The following is an 11,323-nucleotide window of genomic DNA, read 5'->3' as shown; positions in this document are numbered from 1 at the left end:
AATGTGAATGGGTCACCCCCCTGTGGTGGTTTTGCTTGTCGAACAATTGTTTCACCTGGTTCATGCACCAACACTTTATCTTTAAGGCATTTCTCTGGATGGAGCCTCCAACATGTGGCTCTTTGATGACCACCTTTGTTGCAATGGTTGCAATACATCTTCTTCCTCTAGATCTGCTTAACATGTTTCTTTACTTGCTGTTGAGAGGGTCTTTCATGCCTCCTACTTTTGTGTGCTACTATTCTTTTCCAACACTTAGAAAATGTATGGTTATGTAATCCACAAAAGGTACATGTTTTTCAATTCCATGATTTTCGTTCATCTTTAACAACATGATTATGAACATTCGAATATCGAAACTGGTTATACCTTTCCTTGTTGTCTTTGATGTCATTATGGCGATGAGAGCTTCCCTCAGCTCTTTCCCTACAATGGGCACTGCCATGGGATGATGGGGATGTATTCCCATCATTCTCTTTCCTCGATGATTTCGACGATATCTCAGAAGAATATGACACCTTTGAGCATTCTCCCTCGGTGTATCTCAAGCCTGCAAATTGAGGTCTCTGCACAACCTCCAATGGTTGAGTTATGCCTTGGTTATTAACACCAAGTTCTTTTTCCTCCTTGCACCTCATCCTAGTAAGGAGCCTCATGTTTGTCCCTGTAATTGGTATCTCCACATCTCCAACAAAAATCATACTATGTGAAGACAAAACCGAAAGGAAATCAACATATTTTACCTCCTTTGTTGATTTGGAAAGAACTGATGAGGGCTTCTCATCATCTATTGTTGGTGGTTCACTAGTTGTCTCGGTGCATTCCCCAACTTCCTTTCTTACATACCCATGTCCTACCTGGCGGGGTAATTCTTCTACTTTTATGGGGTTGACAATGCCTTGGCCATTAATTCCCAAGCCTTTTCCTTCATATCCCATTTCTTTCAATAGTTTGGAGCCATCCCCTGTGGTATGATTTTCAAAAATAGTGAAATCATCATCAATACACATACATGAATTTAAAGAATTACCTTTTACCTCACATGGGTCACGTTATAGCTTTTCCAAGGCCTCATCCCTAACTTGCAGCTGTTGTAGAAAACTTTGTTTTTCCTCTTTCTCTTCATGTAGAAGAATCTTCAATTCAACATTCTCCGTTTGAAGATTCTGTTTGTTGTGCTTCAGTTCTTCCAGGGCCTCTTCCGTGGCTCGCAACTGAAGCTGCAATTGCTCCTTTTCCTCTGTCTCTTTTTGTAGAGCTTCATATATTATTTCCACCCTTTGGGAAATTTTGAGCATGGTCTCGTACATCGCTTTTTCATCCTCTGTCGTTGCACGTTCCATTGTTCACGGTTGAAATTCACATCCACGCAAAGACCGCTCTAATACCAAACTTGATCTGAGTTGACTCAACTCCCGGATTTAACCAAGATCTTTTTCTTTCTTGATATGATTAGAATTGCAATTAAAATAGCATAAAGTAACATAAATGCATGTTGTAAAGAAGAAGGAACATGACAATAATCAGCAACATCAAACACAAGACGTTGATAACGGAGTTCGTCCAGGAGGGACTACGTCTCTAGGCCCTAGTGTCAAGATGGTGTAGGCTGTTGCATTAAGTGCTATCAATAGTGATGATGTACATAGGTGGTGACATCACTATCATATAAGGAAAATGCCCTCACATAGGAGTGGCTCCAAGAGATGTTCCACTGCAAGAACTCTCATTCAAAAAGGACTCCTATCAGTATGACCTAAACTCATGCATGATGATAATGAGTAACCCACCAACATGGCATAAAAGGGATCTCAATGCAAACATATATGGCGACACATGAGTATCCCATCAATATAACAACAAAGGGATCTCAAACAAAACATGATGAATCATGACAACAAGTACATCGCATAGATGATTCCGCATCACATCAAGCAGGAATCATGAAATAAGTAAGAAAATAAGATTCCACATCAAAACATCAAAGAGGGATCTACGCAGCACAATGCATCTCATAGCAAAAATAAGTACATGAACATACTTCATACACCTCACATCCTGGGGCCATCTGAAGAAAAGGATGTTAAACTACTGAAGCTGACCGTACGATCAATCTCGTGGCGTTGAATCTCACGGAATCACTGCTCGCATGTTGAATGCTAACACCTACACTCCACTTTGAAAAGTGGCCGAAAATGAAATGATCAAATGGAAAATCTGAATGCACCATCAAATTTGCGGCATCAAATAGTGAAAAATCGATTATCAAATATCTGAATTCTGACAAAGTGAAAATTTGGGGCTTAAGGAATCTTTTAGATTCCCCTTAGATTCCTCAAAGATTCTCTCCTATGGCTCATCTGAAGATCTGCTGCTAAGATCAAAATTCTAATTGTGCCCTCAGGTTCCTTACAAAATTATGAGAAAAATGAGTATGAAGTTGGCTGCACTCTGACTCTACCGAATTTCAACTTCCAAGGAATCTAGAAGATTCCCTCAAGATTCTTGAAGATTCTCCTCGGCTAGGAATCTGCAAATCTGCTACTTGAAAGGTGAATCCGACCTCGCCAAAGCGTTCCCTATGAAAATCTGAGAAAATTGACTGTAAACTTGGTTACATTCTGATAAAAAGAATTTTTACCTCCCAAGGAATCTTAAAGATTCCTCAAAGAATCTGCATGAGAATATTCCCTAGAATATTATGGAAATCTACCTCGATTTTCATGCCTAAGGCGCACCCCCTCTACATTTCCATACCTCCGTTTCGTCGCTCTGTCGTTCGGTGTTCCATCCTCCCCCGTGCAAATGAGAAGGAGGGTTTTTAAATGTGTGGGTGGCGGAGTTGTCAATGAAGTGCCATTTGGCGGGTTTGTTGTGTTGTTTGGTTCAAGGTAGGGAGGTCAGGGTATCAAATCCCGCCCCCACCAAAAATACATAACAAAACCTTTTTATATTAAATTTTCCATTTGGTTGCAACAATTCCGACGCATTTTGTGTTAATACGTTTCATTGGACCGTTTAAATGTATATTATCATGCGGGTTGTTGATGTGCCATTATTTTGGTTTATTCAACCATACTCAAGTTTTCGTGTAAGTGTTGAAGTTTATAACCATAGTTTTATATATGGTTTCCTTTTAAATTATTTTTATGGAAACCATATTTATCACTATATCTTAATATATAGTGTTTTTTTGTTGTTAAAAGATCTTTGTTTTTATATGGAGTTTTTAATATATATATTTTTTGTCTTTTATGCAGGGTTAGGAGACCAATGCTAGCACGTCATGTGTCGATAGTTTAGTGGTTATTCAGTAGCCATATAAACTTAATTGGCTTCACCTACTGACTGGGATGCCATGTGGCACACTGTGGGCCCCCTTGTCATGTCAAACTTTGAAGAACTATATCTTTCGCATACGAGCTCAGTTTGACGAATCGTTCACACCACCACAATCACAACGACAAGATCTTCAACATGAACCTAGTTCGAGGACAATCTAAACACTTTGATTTTTGAGCCCTCTCTGAGTCCTCTTGGACTTCTGCATGTGTTTGGAGCCACCTGGATCATTTCCCTTCATGAAGAAACTCCCATTGTGTCCCTCTTCATGAGCAGAATAATTCCCTTTTGCACCATTTCTCTAAAATCTTCTGTTTTTCCCAATTTACAAGATCGACACTAATGACCGTTGTCCTCCTCACGCTGATATGAAGGGATTAACACTGTCCCTAGTGCCGACTAAAGCAACTGAGATTTGTTCCAGTCGCGCTGATCTTCTTATGGAAAGTTTTTTAAATAAGGAGTCGAAGCTTCCAGCTCTAGAAGCTTCGTAACAAAAGTATGGTAAATGGTTGAGCCAGATGCAGTCGACGATGTCAGTTTGGACGCCTATCCCCTATAAGGATGGAACTACCTCAAGAGATAAGACCTTCTCCCATGAGAAGAGGAACCATCTCCCATCCATTCATGCTATATAAACCTCCCTTTTTCCCAAGCATAAGTTAGTGTTGAAGTGTTAATGTTGGTGTGCTAGTGCTAATTAAGTTTGGAGTAAACAACAAGCTATTCATAGTTGTAGATCTCCAGTTGTGTGAGGAAGAAGTGTGAATTTGGTTTAGTGTGAAGCCTAAAGGGAAGATCCTTAAAACTATCATTGTTGAGGCCATCATGGAATGCTAACGGAAGTGTGTGGGAACTTGGTTTTTGTCGAAGGAGAACATCAATGTCAAGACAATGGTTGTAATCCCTTCTTGATTTAATATATATGCAACTATCGATTGATTTCCTACATAGTGTGCCATATCACATGTTTATGGCTTAATGCTTCTTGACTTGTTAATTAGGTTGAATTACAATTTGTCTATTATCACGGTTGTTTTTTGTTGTTTTTTACTTGTTTCAGGTGTTTGAAGAAGGATACGAGAGATAGTTGGAGCAAGTAAGCAAAGTCATCATCAAATGGGATAAGCATACTAAGAAGTAGGCCCTCTTAATTGGTTCTAACCTAAGAAAATCTTCCATAAAATGTATCGATTGTGGCTAGACCCATTATCGGGCTAGAGGAATTGTTTGTGTCCACACTCATAATTTTACTTCACTACACACTGTCCCTGCACTCTAGTCTCAACTGGGTCTTTCTCAGAATCAAGACGCATGAGTTTCTGATGAGGGAATCTTCAATTAACTAGAGTGACACTTGTGGATGCACTAGTGCACCAACTGACTCATAAACTCTCTATTATTTCCTCAAACATTTTGGAACTAATTTAATTGAACATAACTCAACAAACTGAGTTATCTAATTTCCAACTCAATTGAAACTCATATCGGACCCCTAAAACTTAGAGAGAACATATACATGACTATAGAAAGATTTCCAACTCAAAATTCCTAAGATAATTAAGTTAATTAAGTTTAATTAATTATTTACAAGTTACTATGAGAATATAATTCGATTTTAATTCTCATTTAAATTCAAAGACAAATTAAATTGGAATTTCTTGTTGCCATTTGTCAACATAAATTATCAAACTTTAGTGAAATTAAAAATAGTCAAAGACTTAGACGGAAGTGAACTTAGAAAGCCAAAAATGAATATATAACCTTTATTTTAATTATTATTATACTTTGAGTTCAAGTGGGATTACATTAAAGCATCTAACCCATTATCTTAAAATTCAAACAAACATAAAATTGGTTTGGATTATAGATGATAAATTTATAACATATATCGTATAAATGATCAAGCTTTAGTGAAATTAAAAATAGTCCAAACTTGGATGGAAGTGAACTTACAAAGCCAAACATGAGTATATAATCTTTATTTTAATTATTACTATACTAGGAGTAAAAGTGGGATGATATTAAAGCATTTACCCCATTATCTTAAAATTTAAACAAACATAAAAATAGTTTTGATTATAGAAGATAAATTTATAAAATACATTTTATAAATTATCAAATTTTAGTAAAATTAAAAATAGTCAAAAACTTGATAGAAGTGAATTTAGAAAACCAAACATGAGTATATAACCTTTATTTTAATTATTATTATACTTTGAGTACAAGTGAGATTACATTAAAACATCTACCCCATTATCTTAAAATTTAAACAAACATAAAATTGGTTTCGATTATAGATGATAAATTTATAAAATATATTTTATAAATTATCAAACTTTATTGAAATTAAAAATAGTCAAACATATAAATGAAAGTGAACTTAAAAACCCAAACATAAATATATAACTTTTATTACACCGAAGGTGTTACTTTTTGAAACCCTTCAGAACCGACTTTCGTCTACCATTTTGTTTTGCACCGTTGATTCAAACCAACATCTCTCACTGTTCTCCACCATCGGTTCGAGCACAACCACATCCATTAATAAATTCCACCATTTGCCGCTACTCTACCAAGGGGGAGTAATTAGAAGCGTCCCCTGATGGTGAATATGTTGATGGGTATTAACCACAACATGAATGGTGGAGGTGGTGAATATGTTGATGGGTATTAACCACAACATGAATGGTGGAGGTGGCAGAGGCGGCAATATTAAGGGAAGAATCAATAATAAAGCTGTGCATAAGAAAAGGACCAGTAAAGATGTGATGCTGAAGTAGTTAACCATCTAAGAAACCCACCTACTACTACTTATCTTCGTTCCAAACTAATTCTCTCACAGAAGTATGGTTAAAGGTATTATTCATTCTTTCTGACCAAAATTCTCAGTTCAGCGCACCTCAACCTGCATTTTTGAAGTATTCAACACATCTCAATCACATGCCTTGGCATGTTCCGTCCACATAAACAACGACCCTAGGAGTTTCCAAGCAAAAATGGAAGACAAACTGTGAAGCATTCACATTTTTCTTCACTCGTCCTTATGAAATCTCTTCTTGGTCGAACTTGAGCCTTGGATCAGACTAGATTACACTAAGTAGAATTAACAAACTCTGCTCGCTGGTGCCAAATGAAATTAATTTGCTTTTCAACCTTGAAACAGTGTCCACCTCCAACATCTGAACAGAAACTCTAAACCTTACGAGGAATTGCTAAAATCCACAAAAAGCAAGAATGGGAGCACCATACAAATGGCCTGATCCAATCTTTTAGCCCTTTTCTGAAAAGAATCTGGTGAAAACCTCTGAAATGCATTTGACATTAAAATTTAGGCAAAAACGCCCATCTGTAACTAGAAAGGCTCGAATAATTTCAAGATTTGTCAAAATATTTTCAATCCTCAAAGAAAATGTCCATAAGACTTCAAAAGCTCGTGCCATAACTTTCAACCTTGAGAAAAACTTTAGAAACGTGTACAACTTATAAAATTTAAGTAAAGGCATCCAAACCTTCACTCAGAAATTCTCAGAATATGTCAATTTTTCCAATGTTCACGTCAAAGCTTCGTTATTTATGGAAAAATTTACCATCTTTATTCCAAATTCAAGATCAAACCCTCCTGCCGAGCCATGCGGAACATTGTTCGATTCATTGAAAACAAAAAATGAATAGATGTAGGTCGCTGCACTAAATGCTATCAATAATGATGATGTACATAGTTGGTGGCGTCGCTATCATACAAGGAAAATGCCCTCACACAGGAGTGGCTCCAAGAGATGTTCCGTTGCAGGAACTCTCATTCAAAAAGGACTCCTATCAGTATGACATAAACTCATGCATGATGATAATGAGCATCCCGCTAACATGGCATAAAAGGGATCTCAATGCAAACATACATGGCGACACATGAGTATCCCATCAACATAACAACAAAGGGATCTCAAACAAAACATGATGAATCATGACAACAAGTACATCCCACAGATGATTCCGCATCACATCAAGTAGGAATCATGAAACAAGTAAGAAAACAAGATCCCACATCAAACATCAAACAGGGATCTATGCAGCACAATGCATCTCATAGCAAAAATAAGTACATGAACATACTGCATATACCTCACATCCTGGGGCCATCTGAAGAAAAGGATGTCAAACTGCTGAAGCTGACCGTACCATCAATCTTGCAGCATCGAATCTCATGGAATGACTGCTCGTGCGTTGAATGCTAACACCTACACTCCACTTTGAAAAGTGGCCAAAAATGAAATGATCAAATGGAAAATCTGAATGCACCATCAGACTTGTGGCGTCGAATAGTGCAAAATCGATTGTCAAATTTCTGAATTCTGACAAAGTCAAAATTTGGGGCTTAACGAATCTTTTAGAATCCCCCTAGATTCTTCAAAGATTCCCTCCTCTAGGTCATTCGAAGATCTACTTCTCAGATCAAAATTCTGACTGCGCCATCAGGTTCCTTGCAAAATTATGAGAAAAATGAGTATGAATTTGGTTGCATTCTGACTCTGGCGAATTTCAACTTCCAAGGAATCTGGAAGATTTCCTCAAGATTCTTCAATATTCTCCTCCACTAGGAATCTGAAAATCTGCTGCTTGAAAGGCAAATCTGACCTCGCCATAGTGTTCCCTATGAAAATTTGAGCAAATTGACTATAAACTTGGTTACATTCTGATAAAAAGAACTTTTACCTCCCAAGGAATCTTAAATATTCCTCAAAGAATCTGCATGAGAATATTCCTTCGAATATTATGGAAATCTACCTTGATTTACATGGCCAAGGCGGACCCCCTCTGCGTTGCCACACCTCCGTTCTGTCGCTCTGCCATTCGGTGTTCCGTCCTCCCCATTGCAAATGAGAAGGATGGTTTTTAAATGTGTGGGTGGCGGAGTTGTCAATGAAGTGCCATTTGGTGGGTTGGTTGTGTTGTTTGGTTTGAGGCAGGGAGGTCAGGGGATCAAATCCCGCCCCCACCAACAATACATATCAAAACCTTTTTATATTAAATTTTCCATTTGGTTGCAATGGTTCCGATGCTTTTTGAGTTAATGCGTTTCATTGGACCGTTTAAATGTATATTACCATGCGGGTTGTTGGTGTGCCATTATTTTGGTTTATTCAACCATACTGCAGTTTTAATGTAAGTGTTGAAGTTTATAACCATAATTTTATATATGGTTTTCTTTTAAATGATTTTTATGAAAACCATATTTATCACTATATCTTAGTATATAGTGTTTTTTTGTTGTTAAAAGATCTTTGTTTTTATATGGAGTTTTTAATATATATATTTTTTGTCTTTTATGCAGGGTTAGGAGACCAATGCTAGCACGCCATGTGTTGATAGTTTAGTGGTTATTTAGTTAGCACATAAACTTAGTGCACCTCACTTGCTGACTGGGATGCCATGTGGCACACTGTGGGTCCCCTTGTCATGTCAAACTTTGAAGAACTTTATCTTTCGCATACAAGCTCAGTTTGACGAACCATTCACACCACCACAATCACGACGACGAGATCTTTAACATGAACCTAGTTCGAGCACAATCCAAAAACTTTGATTTTTGAGCCCTCTCTAAGTCCTCTTGGACTTCTGCATGTGTCTGGAGCCACCTCGATCATTTCCCTTCATGAAGAAACTCCCATTGTGTCCCTCTTCATGAGTAGAATAATTCCCTTTTGCACCATTTCTCCAAAATCTTCTGTTTTTCCCAGTTTACAAGACCGACGCTGATGACCGTTGTCCTCCTCACACTGATATGAAGGGATTAACACTATCCCTAGCGCTGACTGTAGCAACTGAGATTTGTTCCAGTCGCACCGATCTTCTTATGGAAAGTTTTTTAAATAAGGAGTCGAAGCTTCCAGCTCTAGAAGCTTCGTAACAGAAGTCTGGTAAATGGTTGAGCTGGATGCAGTCGAGGATGTCAGTTTGGGCTATTTTCTCCTATAAGGATGGAACTACCTCAAGAGATAAGACCTTCGCCCATGAGAAGAGGAACCATCTCCCATCCATTCAAGTTATATAAACCTCCCTTTTTCCCAAGCACAAGCTAGTGTTGAAGTGTTAATGTTGGTGTGCTAGTGCTAATTAAGTTTGGAGTAAACAACAAGCTATTCATATTTCTAGATCTCTAGTTGTGTGAAGGAGAAGTGTGAATTTGGTTTAGTGTGAAGCCTAGAGGGAAGAGCCTTAAAACTATCATTGTTGAGGCCATCATGGAATGCTAACGAAAGTGTGTGGGAACATGGCTTTGTTAGAGGAGAACAACAATGTCAAGAAAACGGTTGTAATCTCTTCTTGATTTAATATATATGCAACTAACGATTGATTTCCTACATAATGTGCCATCTCACATGTTTATGGCTTAATGCTTCTTGACTCGTTAATTAGGTTGAATTACAATTTGTCTATTATCACAGTTGTTGTTTGTTGTTTTTATTTGTTTCAGGTGTTTGAAGAAGGAAACGAGAGATAGTTGGAGCGAGCAAGCAAAGTCATCATCAAATGGGATAAGCATACTAAGAAGTAGGCCCTCTTAATCGATTCTAACCTAAGGAAATATTCCATAGAATGTATCGGTTGTGGCTAGACCCATTATTGGGCTAGAGGAATTGTTTGTGTCTGCACTCATAATTTTACTTCACCACACATTGTCCCTGCACTCTAGTCCTAACTGGGTCTTTCTCAGAATCGAGACACATGAGTTTCTAATGAGGGAATCTTCAGTTAACTAGAGTGACACTTGTGGATGCACTAGTGCACCACCTGACTCATAAACTCTCTATTATTTTCTCAAATAGTTTGGAACTAATTTAACTGAACATAACTCAACAAACTGAGTAATCTAATTTCCAACTCAATTTAAACTCATACCAGACCCCTAAAACTTAGAGAGAACATATGCATGACTATAGAAAGACTTCCAACTCAAAATTCCTAAGCTAATTAAGTTTAATTAACTATTTACAAGTTGCTATGAGAATATAATTCGATTTTAATTCTCATTTAAATTCAAACACAAATAAAATTGGAATTTCTTGTTGCCATTTGTCAACATAAATTATCAAACTTTAGTGAAATTAAAAATAGTCAAAGACTTAGATGGAAGTGAACTTAGAAAGCCAAAAATGAATATATAACCTTTATTTTAATTATTATTATACTTTGAGTACAAGTGGGATTACATTAAAGCATCTACCCCATTATCTTAAAATTCAAACAAACATAAAATTGGTTTCGATTATAGATGATAACTCTATAACATATATCGTATATATGATCAAACTTTAGTAAAATTAAAAATAGTCCAGACTTGGATGGAAGTGAACTTACAAAGCCAAACATGAGTATATAATCTTTATTTTAATTATTATTATACTTTGAGTACAAGTGGGATGATATTAAAGCATCTACGTACCCCATTATCTTAAAAAATAAACAAACATAAAAATAGTTTTGATTATAGATGATAAATTTATAAAATACATTTTATAAATTATCAAATTTTAGTAAAATTAAAAATAGTCAAAAACTTGATAGAAGTGAATTTAGAAAACCAAACATGAGTATATAACCTTTATTTTAATTATTATTATTATACTTTGAATACAAGTGAGATTAATTAAAACATCTACCTCATTATCTTAAAATTTAAGCAAACATAAAATTAGTTTCGATTATAGATAATAAATTTATAAAATATATTTTATAAATTATCAAACTTTATTGAAATTAAAAATAGTAAAAACCCAAACATAAATATATAACTTTTATTACACCGAATGTGTTACTTTTTGAAACCCTTTAGCACCGACTTTCGTCTACCGTTTTGTTTTGCACCGTTGATTCAAACCAACAACTGTCACTGTTCTCCGCCATCGGTTCGAACACAAACACATCCATTAATAAATTCCACCATTTGCCGCTACTCTACCAAGGGGGAGTAATCAGAAGC

This window comes from Pinus tabuliformis, chromosome X, assembly GCF_031772625.1.
Source record: "Pinus tabuliformis cultivar Carrire ecotype Pingquan chromosome X, CPIR1, whole genome shotgun sequence".
NCBI lineage: Eukaryota > Viridiplantae > Streptophyta > Pinopsida > Pinales > Pinaceae > Pinus > Pinus tabuliformis.
Note: the sequence above shows the minus strand (reverse complement) of the source record.